This window comes from Lynx canadensis, chromosome B1, assembly GCF_007474595.2.
Source record: "Lynx canadensis isolate LIC74 chromosome B1, mLynCan4.pri.v2, whole genome shotgun sequence".
Lineage (NCBI taxonomy): Eukaryota > Metazoa > Chordata > Mammalia > Carnivora > Felidae > Lynx > Lynx canadensis.
In genome coordinates, this window is record NC_044306.2 from 161076751 (window position 1) to 161085489 (window position 8739).

Below are 8739 nucleotides of genomic sequence, written 5' to 3' on the forward strand. Positions count from 1 at the left end.
TGGAATTATTTCTCTAATTACTCAACATCCACTGTTCTAGAAAGAGTCACGCTGCTCCTCTCACACTGCCTTGCTTATTAGTCCCTTTGTGATCAATGATCTGCCTTCGCCAGATGGCCAGTCTGGGTTAAGACTACAATATGAGATCAGAGAACAAAGCAAAGCTAACTGGCCTTCCCAGGAACTGAACCTGTGACCCTGACCTCATTATCTCTAGAAAATAGTTAACCCCTCACAAACGTGCCTGGGCAGCTGCATCATAAATAGTGCCAACAAAGTCCACTGCTGCGTCTGTCACAATACTCTGGTAGAGAAAAAGTCACTCTAAATTTATGAAGAACTTTGCAAAATGAAGAAAATCCTGCATGCTTCCTTTATAGTAGTCTGGAGTTCAGCAGCAGTGTCTTACTAGCTCTGCTGGATCAGTCACGAGCTTCCCTGAGAACATCAGCTGCGGCCCCCACCTAAGACCACACATGGCTTTATCAAGGGGGTTCAGCTGTACTGATGTTTCCTCTCCCAAAATCAGTGAGCATGTCCTTTCCTTTCTATGTCTCCTATGTGAGGAAACCATGGGTTAACAACTATATACAAGAATTTTCACAGATTATTTATTGAATCCAGCTTATCTCAGATTTAAATAATAACCAAATTTCTCTATTACATCCCCTCCCTGCCTGCTCCCCTTTCCCTCTTAGTGCCAGCCAATCCCTCACCAGGTGAGTGGGGTGAGGCCAGTGGACTTCTGGGTGGATTGTTCTTACCTTCCCTGGTAAAAGCCCAACACCTTTTTAGTAAATTGTCCTTCCTTTCTTGTTATTGAGAATAATAACTCTTAGCAGCTGCTTCTTGCTCTTAAATTCTAACAACCTGTCTCTAACGAGCTCAGTACTTACTTCTGATTTAAATATTTCCCTGAAGTGTTTCAGGGATGCTGTTTCTGTATCTTTTCCTTAAACATTTAATATTTAACACAGTACCAGTTTCAGAAGCAAGTTTATCGAAATTTCCACTTAAGCTTCATAGTAGGCTTTTGAAAAATTCTACAAACATCTGGAAGAGCTGGTGAAGATTTTTAAATCTGACTGAAAATATTCATTGTCACATTTCAAATGGAATCACCTTTCCACATGTAAACTTACTACAATATAAAAGCTATGACATATGGTTGGGCTATTTGGCTTCTTAAATGTTTCTGATAACATGTCTCTAGAAGACATTCAACATCTCTTAAAGGTTTTTTCTCCATTTGTTTTATTTCCACAAAGTTACTTCAGAATTTTTTTAATTTATGGATTAACAGTCTATAATCCTGCACTTCTCATACATCTGTGGAAATCATACATATATGTAAATCTAATATATGCATATGTATCTGCCTCAAAGCTACTAGTATAAATAAACATCTAAGTTGATTTTGCTCTTCTTATCTCCAAGGATTTTCACATCAAGAATAACAGTACTATCAAAATGTTGTACACCTAAAACTAATAACATTGTATGTCAATTATACTTAAAAAAAAAACAAAAACAAAAACAGAATAGTGCAAAATATAATGGTAACCAAGTTTAGTATCGAATTACAACAACCATTCAATAGCTGGAATGTTTCTTGATGCTCACAGAAACTATACCAATTCACTGAAGGGTCAAGTGTTAGACAATAGGAATAACTTAATAAATTAAACATAAGACATAAGCTTACTAAATATGGACACATTTCATTAGGGGAAAAACCATTTCTTGAGGGCTAACCTAAGGATGAAATCTGATACTGAACAATAAATAAAGTAATATATTCACTTTTATCTCATCTTAACAGAAAATGAAGACTGAGGAACAGAAATGTATGGATTTTCAAACCACATAAATAAACCATGAAACTGCTGTTCTTTGTCTAATATATCAACATGATCTACACAAACTCTGATTTTAAAATTATCAGATCTGAATAGACTAACATCAATTCAACAAATAAACTGGTTAAACATACAGTTAAAAGTTTAAAGCTCCATGTACACAGACACTAAAATGCAAAAGGAACATAATTTTATATACCTTTAAGTACCTGGTAGTCATCTTATTTATAAAAGACACTCCCACATGTCAACAGCAGTAGGCAAACCAGACCCTACAAGAGTCTGAATCTGTAAGATGTAAATGTGAAAGAAATAGTGAAATCTGCTTTTCTATTGTCATTTAAAATCATCTATTCATAAATTCTCAGTACTACTTATAAAACATATTCCCTTATGGCATTCTTTCTTTCTGACAATATTTTTAAAAGAGGAAATTTCCAGAAATAAAATAAAATACTGCTAAAAATTAAGAAGCACTTGCAAAGAACTAAAATAAAAAAAAATTAATAGGGCATTTAGTTGTGCTTCCTTTCAAGTACTTTACAAAATAAATACTTTAACTGCCCAGTGATTTTGAGACAAATCAATATACTATAAAATACTCCTGCAGCTCTTAAGTCTTCATTCTGTGCCTTAACAAAAGCTGGCATTCATTCGTAATGAAGTCTTTTTATAGTTACACAGCTATTTCATGTCTCTTTTGAAGACATATTAAACCTTTGGGTGCTCAATAAAACTGACCAATTAATTGACTTTATCGTAAAAACCTGAGAAGCTATCCCCAAATATTTACATCAAAGAGCAGACAAAGTCAAAATGAATTACTAGTCTATCCAATGTTTTCTTACTTGACTAAGTTGAAAATTTTCTTCAAGTGGGTCCTTTCAAAGGAAACCACAAAAGATGTACCACAAGGGGTAAATTCTCGATACTGACATTCAAATTTACATAAAAGGAATGATGTATCTACAGAAATCATTGTGACATATCAGAACAGAGTGTGAGGGGCAAGGCAGCAGAGAACTTTGGGGTCAAACAGAACTCAGTGTGAATTCTTGCTTCATCTCTACTAACCTTATGACCTTGGGCAAGTTAATAAAACCTCTCTGAGTCTTAATCTCAATTATCAAATGGAAACACAAGGCCAAATTACAGGCTGCTCTGAGCACTAAATTAGATAACATATATAAATAGAATGCTTACCACAGTACCTAAATCATAATAAATACTCAATAAATAAATGCAATTACTAAGAAATGTTTAAGAATCTATTTTCAGTGTAATTTAATATTCAAATTCCAACTGGTGTAAATTATTAAAAGGAAAAATACAAAGATTCATTAGCAGATTTTTCTTTCATTTAACCTGATCATCCATTACGTTAGTGCTTTTCAAACTGCAGGTCCTAGCCCATTAATGGAATCTGAAATCATTTAGTGGTTCTTAACTAGCATCTTTAAATAAGATAGAATAAAAATATAAGAATGCATTGCACATCAGAAGTCTAAGCATTGATTCATGAGGTCCTTTAAACATACTTGTAATGTGTCTGTATACTAGATGGCAATATAAAATTCACCTCTTACTGTACAAAAAACATTAAAATCCACTGCTTTATAATAATGAAAATAAAAATAATTAGTTGACGCTGAATGCTTCGTGTGTTCTAGACCTTGTGCTAAACACATACATGATTTCATGTGATCCTTCCAAAAACCCAATAAGGTAGGTACTATTACTTCCACCATTCTACAGATGAGGAAACTGAGACTTAGAGACATTAAGTCACTTGCCAAAGATGCAGTGCTATTAACGGGTAAATCGAGGGTTCAAATTTAGTCACCTGACTCTAGAACCTTCAGTAAGTACTAGGTTGTAAAACATAGGTTTTCCTAATATAAAAGTTATTCAAAAAGTAGATTTTTTCATGAAGCCTAATTTGATAGTGATTTTCTGGAGTACAGTATATCCTGAAAAAGGCAGTGTGACTCAGAGGTGAAAACACTAGGCATGAGATCCAGCTTCTGTCCCTGGCATTGCTGCTTCAGTGGCAAGGAGTTGGCAAGTCATTTAATCTCGTTGTGTCTGGATTTCCTCACCTACAAAACGGGAATGATAATATCTGGCCTGCCTCCCCATAGGCCACTGTGAGAAAGTATATGTACATACAACAAGTGAAATACTCTATTGTGCTACTCAGTTATCTGAGATGATCACTGATACCACCCAAGGGGCCTCATTCTTCATGGAAACATACATCAAATATGATCAAAAAAGGAAGGTCACCAGGCTTTTACAAACTGTATGTGGAAACATTCTGCACAGTTTTGACACATAGCAAGCCTTCAGTAACTGTTCATTAAACTAAAAGAACTAATTCAATCTGTATACATATTTTATCCATTTGTATTTTATTTTTCATTGATTCATTCTTTCCATAACTACTTAAGTTTATTTATTGAGAGACAGAGACAGCACGAGCAGGGAATGGGCACAAAGAGAGGGAGAGAGAGAATCCCAAGCAGGTCCCGCATCTTCAGCGTGGAGCCCAACCTGCGGCTCGAACCCACGAACTGTGAGATCATGACCTGAGCTGAAACCAAGAGCTGGCTGTTTAACCAACTGAGGCACACAGGCACCCCTCTTTCCATAACTATTTATTGAACACCTACTCTATGCCAAATTCGAAATGTGGACTACAAACAAAGACTATAAACCGTCCCTTGCACTGGAGAATTTCACATTAATTTCAATTAATTTTTGTAAAATACAATTTCTTCATCTAGCAATAATAATAGGTTATAGTTATTATAGTGCTTGATAGTTTAGAAAGAATTATGTGGTAGCTTTTGTTTCCTGCACCAACTGCCTAAGTATGTCAAGTCAGTATTACTATTTACTGACTCCAAATTCAGTGCTAAGTACAGTCTTTAGAGTGAAAGTTTCTCGATGTCAGAAGTGACCATAAAAATAAGCTTTTGAAGAAAATACATTTTAATACGGGAAAGGGGCAATCTAGTAGCATGATTTTTCTTTCCTTCACATTTCAGAGTTGAAGTAATCTATAGGGCAAACACATCACCTACAGAAGATGCATTTTTCAAAATGTTTCTTTAAAAACTGTGGCTTTGAAATTTCTTCTACAATTTTCTGTTGAATATATTGAACCAGGATTCAGTTTCCTCATAGAATAAAGGAAGCAATAGTGTAGGTGTGTTTCCTTTGTTGACATTTTAAAATTACTCAAAATTGTTGTATGTAGATTTCAAAGTCACATACAATACCAAATAATTGTTAGCCATCTTATACATAATTTAACAACTAGGATAGGTAATTTTTACAGGTGCACACCAATTTACTGACAACTTAATGAACTGAAATTTGCTACACGGTATTTACTAAGACCCGTTTACTAAAATTGCCTTATTCTTTGTATTCTAACCACTCCCTCTTCATCACCACCACCCCCAACATACTCACACTCCCTCACCTACACCAGATCAGTTTCTGGGCCATTATTCGTAAAACCATATTAAAATTTCACAACACATGGTCCTAGTTACTAGGTTCCCCCCCACACCCCCCTCCACCTGAGCCAATGTGTCTTTATATACACATTCTCTCTGAAAATCCAGAATTCAGACAATATTACGATGCCTCTTTTCTGAGAACAACAAACATAAAATGTAAACGTTTGCCTTTCTGTTTACTGATAACCATGAATAAAACCCATACCCCACCTACCGTATCCGTAGGGTTAGGAGGTCCAATCTCACCACTACAGAGCTCTGCAAGAAATGACGGTTACAGGACCAGGAAAACCATCTCAAGAACGCCTGGGAGAAGATAAGGAAAACACATTTTACACCACTGGCACTGTGCAGTCTCCCGGCTCCAGCCCTTGGTAAACAGGGAGAACCTTTGTCTTGCCTCAGCCATCAAACTGGTGGCTCATCAGAATTGGGGCAACAAGAGTTTGTGCGAAATGGCTTGGCAGAGGTTAAACAAAGCAATGCAGCTCCGGCGTGGGGAGAGGGCTGAGCACGGTCAGCGTCCGAGATCGCAGACGGCGAGGTCTCGCTGTGCCCCCTTCGCAGCTGGGACCCGACCCTGGGACCCCGGGACCCCGGGATAGGATGCCGCGGCGCGGGAAGGAGAGAGGGAATTAGAAGGTCCCACGCTCTCGGCAAGTTCCCGGGGCGCAGCCCGTCCGCAGGTTCCCTCGCGTGAGATCCAAAGCGGCTCACACCCTGCGCCGGTTCCTCGGGGAGGGTCCGCATCGTACACGCGGGGACACCGCCCCAAATTCCACCGGCCGGCCACACCGACCCCACGCCCCCAGGGCAAGGGCAAGGTCGGGAATCCCGGGGCGTCGCGGGGGTGCAGCCCGGGGGGTCGCGAGTGCAGGGGGAGAAGCCCGCCCTCTGCCCCCATTGTCTGGCTCTGGCCGCGGGCCGACAGGGCGCTCACCTGAGTCCCCGCCTGGCTCCGTGGCTGGCAGAGCGATTGGACGGCGACCGGCGGTCCCGCGCGGGCGGCGGACGCGACCCAGCCAGCGGCTGCCCCGCAGCACGGGCAGCCTCCGCAGCAGCACCAGCAGCGCACCCGCCCCTCAGGCGGCCGCGGCCTCCATTGCTCTCCCCGCCGCCGCCACCGCGCGGCACTGCGCGCCCGGCCCCGCGCGGCGTGGTCACGTGCTCCGCCGGCGCCTCGGGCGCTCGGACCCGCGCCGCCGCCCCGCCCGGTTTCGCCCTGGACCGCCGGCCGCCGCCGGGCACCCGGCGCCCGAGTTCTCGCGCCCGCAGGGAAAGGCGCGCGCGGGACAGCTCCCTTCCCTGGAGGTGCCCAGACAGCGGGAGCCGGCCAAGGGAAGGGTTTGGGATTGGTGAACGCCTTCCCAGCACTGCAGGGGATGGCTCGAGGGACCGCTGAACGCGTGGGGGTCTGAGGTTGCTGTGGGGGGCTCCCAGGGAGGCTCGCGTGGGGTGAGAGCCCGGGACCATCAGTCACCACCCCGCCGCGGGCAAAGCTGGCCCCTGGTTAACTGGGTGAACCGGAGACTAATGCGAGCCACCTGGATTCCAGAGGGAGTTTACCACTACCCCCACCACCGCCCCCGCCCCCGCCGCAGAGGCCCAACAGTGAGAGAGAGCACTGGGACTCCTGAAAGTCAAGCAAGTTGAAAGATGCCACACGAAATAGAAAGGTTCAAAATTGCTTTGCTGAGCCTCTGTACATCAGAACAGAGTGACATTGATTTTAGTTATTGTCCCCAGCCATAATGAAATTAAATCTTGAATTTGATATTTTAAGGAAGCTATGTTAACTTTTCGTCTTGTGTCGTAACTGGGAACACAGACTTTTTCTCCATACTTTTTTTTTTTTTAGTTTATTTACTTAGAGAGAACGAGCAGAGGAGGAGCAGAGAGAAGGGGGACAGAGGAGCCAAAGTGGAATCTGAAGCAGGCTCTGTGCTGACAGCAAGAGCCAGATGTGGGGCTCCAACTCATGAACAATGAGATCATGACCTGAGCCAAATTTGGATGCTTAACTAACTGAGCCACCCAGGCGTCCTTCTCCATACTTTTTGCTTTAACTTTAAGTGGAACCCGGAAAGCATTTTCTAGTGATCTTTTCCTTCACTATACATGCAAAGATGCTAAAAATAATTTAGTATCATTATAAATCAGGAAATTGGAAACAAAGCAAAAAAAATCCTCTGTGACAAAAGATGACAGGTAACCCTAATCAGGTACTTGATATTGAGTGAGATGTCCCAATACCAAAAACAGGACTATTGATTGTAATGTATGTGCATAGCTTTGAAGAATAAATCTGCATGTTGCTTTATCGACTGGTTTTTTCTAAACTTTTTAATTACCAGCATGAAATATAGTTGTGTATTTTTGTGAATATAGGTTTCACTCAGTTGTTCAATGTTTGCATATTCCAAATGATGCCTGCTTAATTCCAAATAAACATAATGAAGAATTTTACAAAGGACTCAGCAAGTTTCTTCTGATTTGAGGATCACCATAGTGTACACCTGAAACTAACACTGTTAACTAAACTGGAATAAAAAAAAAATCCAATTTGATCCAAGAGCACTAGGAGTTCTCAGCCAAAAATTTGTGCTGGACATATAACTGAGGTCTTTTTCTAGACATATTTAGTCTCGCCAACTACCTGAAAACATAATCTATAAAAATTCATATTTACATAAGCCAAGTGTAGATCTACTGTCTTTTAATTTTACAGGGCAAGTTACCCAAATTATACAGCCTTCAAATATTGAAAGAGTTCTAGAGAATTTATGCTCATGATAGAACTTTCCAGTTGGACTTTGTGTCTCATGGCCTCAGAAATCAGAAGCTATCATGGCACCACTTTTGACAGATGCTGTTTTTTCCCTCAGTATTCTTTTGTTTCAAGTTTCTGTTTAAATTCTAGTTAGTTAACATATAGTGTAATGTTGGTTTCCGGAGTAGAATTTAAGTGATTCATCACCTACCTATAACACCCAATGCTCATGACAAGTGCCCTCCTATCACCCATTTAGCCCATCCCCCATGCACCTCCCATTCAGCAATCTTCAGTTTGTTCTCTGTAGTTAATAGTCTTTTATACTTTGCCTCCCCCTCTTTTTTTCTTCCTCCCCCTATGTCCAACTGTTTTGTTTCTTAAAATCTACATGAGTGAAATCATATGGTATTTGTCTTCCTCTGATTTATTTCGTTTAGCATAATACACTCTAGCTCCATCTATGTCATTGCAAATGGCAAGATTTCACTCTTTTTGATGGCTGAGTAATATTATATGTATTTACCACATCTTCTTTATTCATCAATTGATGGACATTTAGGCTCTTTCCATAATTTGG

The 8739-nt window shown here is 40.8% G+C and overlaps 1 protein-coding gene across 6 annotated transcripts in view; it reads right to left on the reverse strand.

The window, feature by feature from the left end:
- Positions 1-6457, reverse strand: part of CRACD (capping protein inhibiting regulator of actin dynamics) — a 280653-nt gene extending 274196 nt beyond the window's left edge. For 4 of the 6 annotated variants that reach the window (XM_030313821.1, XM_030313818.1, XM_030313816.1 and 1 more), the window contains exons 1-2: positions 6330-6457; positions 5604-5695 (exon numbers count right to left, since the gene is read on the reverse strand). The gene's annotated coding sequence lies outside the window, so the exon portion shown is untranslated. The remainder of the gene's footprint in view (positions 1-5603; positions 5696-6329) is intronic. The other 2 variants (XM_030313826.1, XM_030313825.1) reach the window with 1 other exon arrangement.
- Positions 6458-8739: the final 2282 nt, after the last annotated feature.